The following is a 10956-nucleotide window of genomic DNA, read 5'->3' on the forward strand; positions in this document are numbered from 1 at the left end:
AGAATGGATTTAACCTAGCAGAGATAGGAACTGGGATGTTGGAGATAGTATATAATACTATGGGTGACAGCATCATCTTTATAGTGTCCAAACGACCCCACCAGGGTAAATAGAGGGGTGCCATTTAGTGGTTAACTCTAATATTTTTTGTATACATTTATTCATGCATAATACTACTGTGTCCGAAATTGAGGAAGTGTAGTGTTATCCTAAATACTTAATATGTTTAGGACTCCATGTGAAGTTAGAGGTGTTAAAGTCCGATTTAAAAGTATACTTGGTTAAGGGCAGAATCTCACATTTATCGTTGTTCAATTTATATCCAGAAATAAGGGAGTATGACTTTACTTCCTCTAAAAAAGCAGGGATTGAGTCCTCCAGTCTTGACATAAAAAGCAGAATAATGTCAGCATAAGCTGCAATTTTAATGTGGGACTTTAAAGTTTGGAAACCATGTAAGTTTGGATTCTGATGCAATCTAGAAAGAAAGGGTTCCAAAGCTAAATTGAAAAGAAAGGGGGAGAGAGGGAAACACTGGCGTACTCTCCTGCCCAAAACAAAAAATGGGGAATTCAAGCCATTAGCGCAGACTGCAGCATGAGAATTAGAATAAAGGAGAGATATTAAAGATATAAATTTAGGGCCAAAAACCAAACCATTTAAGAGTATAAAACAAATAAGTCCACTCAACTCTGTCGAACGCTTTTTCCGCGTCTAATGCTATTGCTGCAAGGGGCTGTTTTAGATTGGATGATTTAGATAAAACGTTAAAGAAAAGATGTGTGTTGTCTGTTATGAGTCATCCCTTAACAAAACCAGATTGCTCTTTGCCCAACAAATTTGGTAAATGTGAATCTAAGCGTATAGCTAGTGCCTTGGAGAAGATTTTGTAGTGAATGTTAACCAGGGAGATAGACCTATAATTTTTACAGTACTTAGAATATTATCCATCTTTAGGGATGAGGCAAATGTGTGCTTCTAAAAAAGAGCCAGGGGAACTGTTAATTTATCAGGGAGTACAATTTGGGCAGTAAAAGTTTGGAAAAGTAAAGATAGAATTCAACAGTAAAACCATCGGGACCTGGCGATTTATCTTTTTTAAGGTGTTGGAGAGCTTTGAGTAGTTATTTCTGTGTTAGGTTAGGTTAGGTTAGTGGAGAAGCGTGGCTCAGTGGTTAGAGGCGGCAGACCTGGAAGCTGAGATCAGCCGTGGACCAGGGTTCGTTTCCCCGCCTCGGCGGGTCTCGGGCTCAAAAATTCCACGGACTTGATAATTCTCGTTCCGGTGCCTACTCAACTCATGGGGTCACACTCTGCGACTCTGGGCAATAGCTTGCTTAATCTCCACTACGGCCCCTCGTGGCGGGATGCCTGGCTTTCACCTTGTGGACACCCTGCCGGGGTATCTCACAGGGGAATACCAGGACGGGTTCCCTAAGCAAGCGCCGAGATGCCTACGGATAGTCGTGCGCTATACAAGAGCGTAATCATTTCATCATTTCATTTCACTTCCAAGGTGTCAAGGCCAAGACCAGAACCACAGGAGTCGAAGATGGACCCAATGCCCTCCTACCAGTTCATCACCCAAAATATTAGAATTCTTCTGGGCAGCGCACTAGCACGGGGGAAAGGGGAAGTGGAAAGAAAAATAGAGACAGCCTGGTCTGGATTGTAGGCGATGAACACACGGTTGGATCAGTCGATCTGGTACAATTCTGTATGCTGTGCCTGTAATGGACGCTAAGAACCTTTAAGCATGCATACAACACAGTCAGGTAATTACTACAATCTTTCTATGTCTATTGTACACTTTGTTTACCTATTTTTCACCAGGTTATTGCTTCTCTCCATATTGGTTGTATTATATTAAGTTTTCTGCATCTACAGGGAAAAGTATGATACTATAAACAGGACTTCAAAATTAAAGGAACTCTTCTATGTATTTTTTAAGATAGTTTCTCAAATTACCTCTAATGAATTAAATTGCATTCAACGGAATTGGTTATAGTTGAGTTTGTGCTGCGTCTTATTAGTTTAGTCTCTATCAAAGTACCAAAACGACTATAAACCACTATTGCTTGTGGTGTATTTAACCAAGGAAAAATGGTTGGATAGCCAACTGGTGTCATAGACACCTCTTACCACCATAACACCAGGAACTAATTACATACAGCAGTTTGACACAATGAATGTTTCTCGGCACACTGTCCTGCCTAAGCATGGGCGGATCTAGCGGATCTCGCGTACGCGAATTTGCGGATTTACGGATTCGCAATCCGCAAAATCCGCGAACTCTCGCGGATTAGCGGATTTTTCAGTTTTTTTTGTTGGCGAGCGTTCGCGAGGATTTGTGGACCATTTCGCAATTGCGAACTTACTTTTCGGCTCGCAACGGCCGCGACTATGTTGTTTCTACGTCTGGTTTATCATCACAGGTTCACAGCACCCTCTGTTTCACCACTGCCACCCTCTGGTACACCCATGCCACCCTGTGGTACATCCTGACTGCCACCCATTAGGTTTGTTTATCACTGTAGATTATGGGGGTGAAAAAAAGCAAGCACACCGCCCTGCTTCAACTGCGATGAATTAATTTGGGGTTGATTAATGTGTCACTTATTTTTAAATTTCCAGTCTGGCTGGCACCTGCTTCCTTCCTTATCTGTAATTTGCTTTCTGTTGCAGTGAAAGCAAGCACACCTGCCCTTCTTCAACTGCCATGAATTAATTAGGGGGGGATTAATGTGTCAGTAATTTTGAAACTTCCAGTCTGGCTGGCACCTGCTTCCTTCCTTATCTGTAATTTGCTTTCTGTTGCAGTGCAATTTTTTTTCACAGGACCTTTATGGTCTACTTGTAGCTATTCTATGAGCCTGCTGTTTGGGTCATAGCAGGGTCATGGAATAGTTGCAAATAGGCAACTGAACTCTGGAGGGGCCCCTCAGGAAGCACTAGAGTGAATGATTACTAATGTTAAGTTTGAACTTTTGCACCTGCTGATTGCTTTCAGTTTAGCAAAAATCGTTTTTCTGCAATTTCGCCTCATTTGCGGGGCGCGAATCCGTGCGAGATCGATTTCGGAAGCCGCGAATGCGAGCGAATGCACTTTTTTTTGTGGCGTGTATGTTCGCGTGATTTTTTTCGTGTTCGCAAGGCGCTTGTAGCTATACGTTTGCGAAGTTACCCTAGCGGTCGTACACGGGCGCAGCCATCTTGTTTGCGTGACGTAATTCCGTTTCCGGCCGCTATGTGTAATCTCGCAAAGTGTGCTGCTCGCTAGTACAATTTCGCACGTGCTCGCGAGGAAAATCTCGCGCGAACTTACCCACGCGGTCGTGAATGGGCGCGGCCATCTTGTTTCTCATTCATTGCTATGGTTCTGGGCATGCTTTCTGTATCCTCTCTGAATCTCTGCCATCCTTTGCTTTTTTTGAAGTTTATTTGATCTATTTTACTTATTATCTATCCCTCTATTTTTCTAGCTCTATATTTTTGTGTTTTCTGCTACTTTTTGTTAATTTTAAACTACTTTTTTAAACTCTTTTATTTTCTTCTTCCCTATTCTATTTCTTCTTTATTATTTAACTCATTTCTGCCCAGACCATGGTAAAGGGAGCCGGGAAGCACCCTGAGAAGGGGAAGGGTCCCGCACCCCGTGCCCGGCTCCCGTGCGGGCGTTTGAGGGGGAAGCAAGTGATGCCACGGGAGATCTTTAGCACGGAGGAGGTGGCCGCACCCATCTTCCACGTCCAGCGCCGCCTCCCCAAGACGATCCTGGGAGGCGGCAAGATCGCAACCGGCTATGGCATCCGGGAGCGCCGGAAGCGGTGGGAGAAGGTGTGCCGGGCCATGTTTAAGCTCTCTGGGGTCCGGCGCACCTATAACCAGGCCACCCACCGCTGGACGGATGTCATGGACCGGGAACGGGACTTGCTGGACGCGCTCGGCGTAGAGGTCCCCGGGCTTGGTGAGTAGTAGTAGCCATTTCTAGCTATTTCATCACTAATCTGTTTTATCCGGCTCTGTTATTTGCAAATCTTTGTTCTTTACCAAGAGCAATAATGCTGACGATTACATTAGGTAAATTATATTTCAAAATCTTCTATGAATTTCAGGTGCACTGCTCTCCTTCTCAGTAGCCTTGCTTGATACTATGCCTATTTGTTTTGTATATTGTGTTCATTTCATTGGCTTGAGAAATTATGTATGAGTGTAGTGTAAAGAACTGCGTAATGCTAGACACTAAGGGTCATATTTTCAATTACCGGCGCATCCGTGCAAAGTAGCAGGGATGCGGGAGTAATTGTGCGCCATGCCACCACCACCCATTGGCCCAAAACGTCACAGAAGCCTTACGCATCTGTGGCGTAAAGGCGGCGCATTGCTGGAGTTGCGTGCCAACGATGGCGCAGCTCCAGCAATGCTCTGGGGTGCCCTATCTCCCAAATGCTGCATCAAGCCGTACGTCGGCTTCAAGCAGGCGCAGGGTTTGAGTCACGCATCATTGTCCTAAAAGTGACTGATTGACATCTTGTAGATTTCCCTCAGCTACTTTTAGGATTCGTTCCTGCGCAGGAACGCTCTCCCTTGCGCCGGAACGCCCCCTGATGGTGCAGGGCTTTACAACGTGATGCATCTCCCATATGCGTTTTTTTTTAATATATACGTCGCACCATGGCGACTCTTTTGTTCTGCCGCTGCGTCACAAAAGTCACGCAACAATGGAGGAAAATGAGCCGCAAGGGACTTCTAAATCAGCCCCAACAGACTGAAGTCCAGTCCTTCCTTTAGACACATGGCTATAAGAAGAAATAATGGTGGTGGTCGGTGGATTGATAGTTTGAGTATCACTGATCTGCAAGCAGGGTGGACTTTGTCTGTCACTTTGCGTCCTGCGGACTTCTGCCTGCCAGGCCTAGGCAAACCTTTTTAGTAGTCTGTTTATTGAGTTACATAGGAACTTTGAAAGTCAACGGTCCGCAAATCAGGCAATACGAATAACGTAGTATACCATATGAGATAGGTCAATATATCCCGTGGAATAGTTGTCTATCTATTTGCTATTTCTCCAAAATATTTTGTTATAGTTCTTTTGAAATGTTTGATTTGGTTGACAAATCTCATCCATGTTTTCTGGTCTTTCTTTCTTTCATGTTGTACATCAGCTCCCCCCAAGGGCAAGAGGACACAGGAGGAGGGTGCTGTTCAGGAGGATGCAGGCCAGGATCGGGCAGGCGAGGGCTCCTTTGCTGGCCCCAGTAAGTTTTAATTTTAATAAAGAGTACCTATTTTTTCCTAGCGTTCCTCATTCGATTTTTTCTAAATCGTCTTTGATCTTCTTGTAGACTGGATCTAAATTCTTATCCTGCCTCGACTATGACTCCCTGTGGTATTACTAGATTATTCTTATTAGTCTGTTTGTGTAGCTAACTAAGATTGCACATTTGGCAATTCCATTGGACTCCCATTCTAGTCAGCAATAGCTCTATGCACTGAGTGCAGTCCTCTGGGATTGTCCATAATGTCTTTTCAAGTCTTCTAAATGTTTATGCTTTGACAATTGCCAACAATAAAAAGGTGAATGACCACCAAGAAAGAATAAGATACTACTTTACTTTTGTTTTGGATAGGGGGACAATCCATTCTACTACTGTTGCAGGGACAAATCTGCACAAACCGAACTATGAACACTAAATAGTGCATTGTTTATCAATTATAATAGGCGCAGGTAGACTTTCTTTCCACATACCTCAGTGATATCAGACTTTGAAGAACCCCCAATCTCCTTACTGACTAGATAGTGTGGCAGAGTCATTTAGCTCCCTAAGTCACCGATGATTGATCCCCAATGATCATTAGATTATCCTACGCAGGGCAAGAGTACGGAGTCACAGTCAAGAAGTGTCAGAGGCACTCATGCTTGCAAAAATTCCAAAACCTTTAGCTCATCCACTCTAGTCTGGAGGACCAAAAACCACAGAGTCTATTTAAGTTTAAAAGCTTTATTAAAACTAAACACATTTATTAAAATCAACTTTGTCATAAAAGTAAACGTTTAACTGAAAATGGAAAAGTGCTTAGTGCTAACGATTAATTGGACACATTTCTTGCGGTCGAGCTGAGCTCTCACCTGGTTTGAACTTGAGCTTGACCCTGATCGTGTTCTTAGAAGTCAAGCTTCTGTTAGGAGAAAAAGTGTTGTGTGTTAAAAATAAAAAGCAAGCATTCATCAGTTGTGCCAAAAAGTGCAGCAAGACAACAGCCTTCCCTGGAAAAAGGGACATTTTTACTGTAGAGTATACAGATACAAATTATTACATTGTATTTCATTTTTTTTAACTTTCTTTATTCCTCCTAGACCAAATATTATACAGTAGTGAGTGGTGTATTCTAACATTCTAAAAATTTACTTTGTAGGTGGAACATCTGGTGGCGGGGCCAGTGCGGAGGTGGTGGATGAGGAGGACAACTCTTCTGGGGAGGAGGCGGTGCGAGTGGCGGACGACACCAATGTGCCTGTGAGGGTTGACACGGTGGTGGCGGGCACAGGTAAGCTATATATTCGAAAAGCGAAAGAAGGGTGTAAGTAATGAAGGACTGGGTTCTTTAAGGCCCAGCGGTGCCAGGGAACAACACCTAAAACCTTCATGGGTTACCTGCTCTGGCGTACAAGTGACAGAGACACGGGACACTTCCTTCGGCGTCAAAGATCAGCGTTTATTACTGCAGGGATACAGAAATCGCAAGAAGTACAACATAGTGTAGGTTCTGAGAGTCTGCTTCAAATTGCAAAAGGGAATCGCTCCTTTTATACACATTTTCGTCATTGCTCGACATAACGAACAAAAGGTTACAACTCAGTTCCCACAGTAACTTCAAAAGGATTTCATTCATGTTTTCAGAAGCCCGGAACATGATTATAGTAACATTGCCGGTTCCCAACTGTAAAAGCACATCATCTCGCCATAAGGCACATTCCACTCTAGTTGTAAACAGGCGACAGAAAGAGACAGGAACAGGTGTAAGAAAGACAGACAACCGTAACAGAAGAGTGTGGGGGCAATATCGGAAGCGTGATCACAGGATCAAAGGACTCAAACCTAACATGTGTAAAGCTGAAACAATAGACCAACACGGCAGAATAAGCCTCAAGCTGAGCCATCTGCCTTTGCCGTGTCATTCCCCCGGTCGTAAAGACGACCCCAAAGAATATTCATCTTCCGCCAAAGCTTGGGAATCCCAGGGTCACGAAGCGGACATTGTCCCTTCGCTGGCTACGTGAGGGCAAGAAACAAAATGGATGCCGTATCTAAAATGGAACCCGAGGGTTCAGATAGAAAAACCCGTAAAGGAGACGAACCCTTCTAAGTAGTGTAGCGTAAACGCATACACCTACTAATCTCGTCATTTACGGTTCATAGATACCAAACTCGTCCATATCCGAGAATGCCCAAAACGTCGTAATGATTCTCACGGAACCTCAGACGCTCCTTTTGCCCTCAGGTAGGCAAGCACTAGTCGAAATCAGAATCAATTTCGATATTCATCAGATCATTCAGGTGTTGTTGAAACATCATCCTATCCATCAATGTATCTTTGGTCACAGATGGCCTTCTTATACACGTTGTAGTTCAAAGGCCACATAAGGCAGGACCACACTGCACACAAAGACAACACGTGAACAGAAACACTACAACGACTCCTATGATCATCAGAAGCTTCCAACCCCAAGTCGACATTAGACACCAAAACCATCCTAGAAGCGTCCAATCTCCCTCGTCCACGTGTATGGACTCCGAGATTTTATGCAACTTTGAGATGGCTTGATAAACAGTTGGAGCATTATCAGGGATGAAAATGCAGCAGCTCGAATGGATTACCTTGCACACACCACCTCTATCTGCAAGTACAACGTCTAGAGCCATACGGTTCTGTAGCGTCATAAGTCTATCCGCTTGAAGCTCTGCTGTCAGGTTACCAAGGGCACTTGCAGTAATATTAGCAGTCAATTCCACCACACGAGTCAACTGTCTCAAGTTCCTACTATTAACCATAGGACCCCAAAACAGTAGGAAACCCTTAAAGAAGTCTCCTGCCTCTTGACTGGCAGTGTCCTCTTTACTAACGACGCCTCTCACAACTCTAGTCTTGTGATAGTTTGAGGCAACCGTAAAAGTTGGTGGTAAAAGATTCGCGATATAGCAGGTGCCTGAAAAGTCACGAGGCAACCACGTATAAGCACGATCGTAACACACAAAATAAGTACCCTTGGCAGTCAGGAAGACAGGGGAAGAGAGCATCGGTAAGACATACGTCTCAGTACAAGCACTCTTCCCAAGCTGAGCTCTGGGATTTCGACCAAAGCCTTGCAGACAGAAATGGCCGAGATGAGGTACGATCCAAATCGGAGACGAGCTTTTAAGCTGTCTATCACTTACTAACATACTATACTCAACCTCACTCAGATCCTTGTAGGCTCGCACCTCTTCCTCTGGGATAATTGTTGCATCAAAAATATCTTTATCTAAATCAGCAATCGCTATCGCCAAAGGCTTGTGGTACGGGCCGGGACTAAGGTCTGTGGAGCGAGGCTCTCGACGGGGGTAGGAATCTAGTGCACTACGGAACATAGTTTGGAAGGCTCGAGCTGACCCCTGGGTGCTGTAAGGAAGAACCAAATACGGAATACCTTTATCCATAGTATGTGGCATTAACCCACACACCCAACAATTGGTAGTATTCATCACCAACTGATGCTGATGCAGGAGTTGGACAAAGGAATTGTTCATAAATTCCGCACGTCTGGCCTGTTCATGTTGAGGCAGAAGATGAAAGGAATGTGGTGAAGTAGTGGAAACAGAATTTAGGTCAAGTGAGAAGGAAACGGGTGAAATGGAAGGCAATAACAATTGAATCCCAAAGTACACTCCACCCACTAGTAGCATAGAAACAGTCAAGAACAACATAAAAACCTGGAACAGAAAACATTTTGTTCGAAACATCTTATGCAATTTGGATCTTTGTACCGCCATTTTGTCTATGTCCGACAGCTTAGGAAACTCCATCCTCTAAAAACCGTCCGTGACGTTCTTGACGCACTTCGTTCTGAGTAGCGATTATCAATTCCCAGGAGTTCCCAGAAATTGACAAAAGGCAATCGACCTAGTGTCAGAAACCTGCTAAACAGAAGGAGGTACCCGCACGGCCCTACGGTCAACCCAGATGGTAGGTCTAATCAATTTATCTTTTAATTAGCATTAGTCTCCTAGCTGCAAGGGAAAAAAAGGTACACACACAATATGCAAAATCATAACATTCATGGCAACTGTAAGGGGTAACGTGAATTCAAAAATAAACAAATGCATTAGTCTTTATTGCACGATCGAAGAAAATATCGAGTCTTTCCAGGTCGAGTTTGCTCTTCAAATAACGGTTCTGATGGCAAAACAGTGTTCGATTGTTCAGGTAACAGTTCAGAACTTGAACTCTCCAATGCTGATGATAACGGTATCGTTTTCGATGATTCGACAGGGATATCTGATTGAACTAAATCGTTCCCTACAGGCTGGGCATCACTAAATGGTACATAGTACAAAGGGGTCTCTGTTTCAGTCGAGGCAACTCCTTTTTTCATCCATGTGTCTACTGGCAAAGGAAGCGGAACCTTCTTGGTGTGGGTGGCATGCATCCAGTGCTTTCTTCCTTCCAGTCGAACTGCTGTCCTCGTCGCCAGTAACACCTGTTGGGGTCCCACGAATCTTGGCTCAAGATTGCGTTTTCGTCCAAAATTTCGGGTAACGACCCAGTCGCCAGGTTGGAGCTGATGACCAGGACCTTCTGTTTGTGCCGGTAGAGCCTCGTAAACCTGTTGGTGAATCAAACTCAATTTAGCAGTCAGATCATAAAGATAATCAATCAACATTGGATATTCAAGTCTGCTAAATTCCTTAGGCCTTGGGACTCCCCAAATGTTCGCAGGACGGCCGAACACAATCTCATATGGGCTAAGCCCTACTCGAGAGTGCACAGTCGCTCTGGTCGATAAGAGGGCTAGAGGCAAAGCATCTGGCCATGATAAACCAGTCGTGGCCTGGATTTTGGCAAGTTTCAGTTTCAGGGTACCATTGTATCCTTCCACTAAACCCGCCGACTGAGGATGATTAGCACTATGGTATTTTTGATGAATACCAAGGCCACTGCATACACTTTTCATCACATTTCCCACAAACTCACTTCCGTTATCCGACCATACAATCCGTGGCATGCCATACCTAGGGAAATACTCTTTGAGCAACACTTTTGCTGTAGATAGGGCAGTATTATCTTTAAGGGGGTAAGCCTCAATCCATCTAGAGAATGCACAAACTACAACCAAGACATACTTCAGGTTGTTGCATCTCTCCATATGGATGAAATCCAACTGAATAATTTCAAAGGGACATGTAGGAGGGGCAAAATGACCAGGTGGAGTAGGAGTGCCCTTGCCAGGATTGTACATCAAACATATCATGCAATTCTTAACCACTCTCTCCGCACACTTAGTAATTCCCTCATTCTTCCATACTGGGGACAACAACTTACATATGCCTTTTGCGCTAATATGTGACGTGCCATGAGCCATGGTAACAACGGCAAGCACATATGAATCCGGTAACATCCATCTCTGCCTTTCTGACAAATCAACCCAACATCCATTCTCATCTAACTTCCCCGTGCTTTCTTTCCACTGAGTCTTTTCCATCGTGGTAGCCTCATTCTGTATCTCTTTCACTCTCTCAACTGTGTCTTCACACATACCAGTCTCCGCTGGCCATCTTACTGAACTCGTAACGTACATTCGATTTGTCAGATCTCTAGCTGTCTCCTTAGCAATCTCATCCGCAAACGCATTACCGCGGCCAACATCATCTGTCACTTTCCGATGCGCACTGCATTTGATTATTGCCACTTGTTTAG

Source organism: Lissotriton helveticus, chromosome 6 (assembly GCF_964261635.1).
Source record: "Lissotriton helveticus chromosome 6, aLisHel1.1, whole genome shotgun sequence".
Taxonomy (NCBI): Eukaryota; Metazoa; Chordata; class Amphibia; order Caudata; family Salamandridae; genus Lissotriton; species Lissotriton helveticus.